This window comes from Seriola lalandi, unplaced genomic scaffold, assembly GCF_002814215.2.
Source record: "Seriola lalandi dorsalis isolate HSWRI2012SDOR001 ecotype SW California unplaced genomic scaffold, Sedor1 jcf7180002008262, whole genome shotgun sequence".
NCBI lineage: Eukaryota > Metazoa > Chordata > Actinopteri > Carangiformes > Carangidae > Seriola > Seriola lalandi.
This window is the reverse complement of record NW_019478915.1, coordinates 1-1,023: the sequence shown is the minus strand read 5'-3', so window position 1 is coordinate 1,023 and position 1,023 is coordinate 1. Positions and strand designations below refer to the sequence as shown.

At 40.4% G+C, this 1,023-nt stretch overlaps 1 long non-coding RNA gene across 1 annotated transcript; it reads left to right on the top strand.

Annotated features, from left to right (window-relative positions):
* Positions 1-135: 135 nt before the first annotated feature.
* LOC111672386 (uncharacterized) lies at positions 136-968 on the top strand. Its single transcript, XR_015438455.1, has 3 exons — positions 136-264; positions 482-576; positions 885-968. It is a non-coding gene; the product is annotated as an uncharacterized LOC111672386 (long non-coding RNA).
* Positions 969-1,023: the final 55 nt, after the last annotated feature.

Below are 1,023 nucleotides of genomic sequence, written 5' to 3'. Positions count from 1 at the left end.
GACCATAGACTGTATTCTTCTTCGTCTAATGGTTTTCCGGAAGGCTGTACACTGAAAAGATTGTGACTTTCAAAGTAACAGGCAGAGGGCAGCAAAGCCTCTGAGGAGTGATGTTTGCAAAAGGAAGACATAAACATTGCGAAGAAGAAAAACACTTCCGCACAGTCACAGTGTACATGCAGCCAACCTGTCAACTGTAGGACCTGTTACAAAATGGCAAAACAAAAAGACAAAAGACGAGAGAAAATCAGCGTCGCCACTGAGGTCTGACTTAGCAAGACGTTTCTTTGCCTTTAGCTAGCTAGTAGCTCTTTAGCCAACGTTTGCCAAGTACTGTATGTAGTGTTAACCTCATGTTCACAGCTTGTACAAATGTCATTCCTTCACTCGCTGTGCTGTCTGATCGCTCTCCTGGTGAAAGGTGTGTTTATCTCATCTAGTTAAGTAATCTTGTATGTCATCTGTAAATACTGTATCACAGATTGACCGTTTGGAGGAGCGGAGGGCACGTTGCCAGGACAACTTGGAGAGGGCGGAGTTCAGGAGCAGAAAGGAGAATCTCTCTGAGAAGGAGAGGTAAGGATGGCGATGATGATGGAGACAGTTCAAAAAAGTTCTTAAAGGAAAAGTTTTGAGTCTTAAAACAAGACCACACATATGTCTTTGATGTTTTTTGATAGCCAATATGAGCAGGAGGAATGGTTAGAACAACGAAAAACTGATGTCTGATGTTGTTTTAAGACAGAAAATTGTGTACCTATCCTTTAGTTTCTACTTTTTGAAATTAAACCTAATGAATGACTTTCTCATTTTGTTTATCCAAAAAAATAAAAGCCTCCTAATTGTGCTGTTTGTCTTTGCCACATATCATCTCTCCTCCACAGGCAAGAACTGGAAGATGAAATGGTAATCCTGAATGAAAGGGTGCAAAAGTTAGGTGAGTTTATGTGCTTAAAATGCTTATTCGTAGCTTTGAAGTCCCCCTGTACTAAAAGATGTGTTTTGCTGAAAATTTGGTTTGAC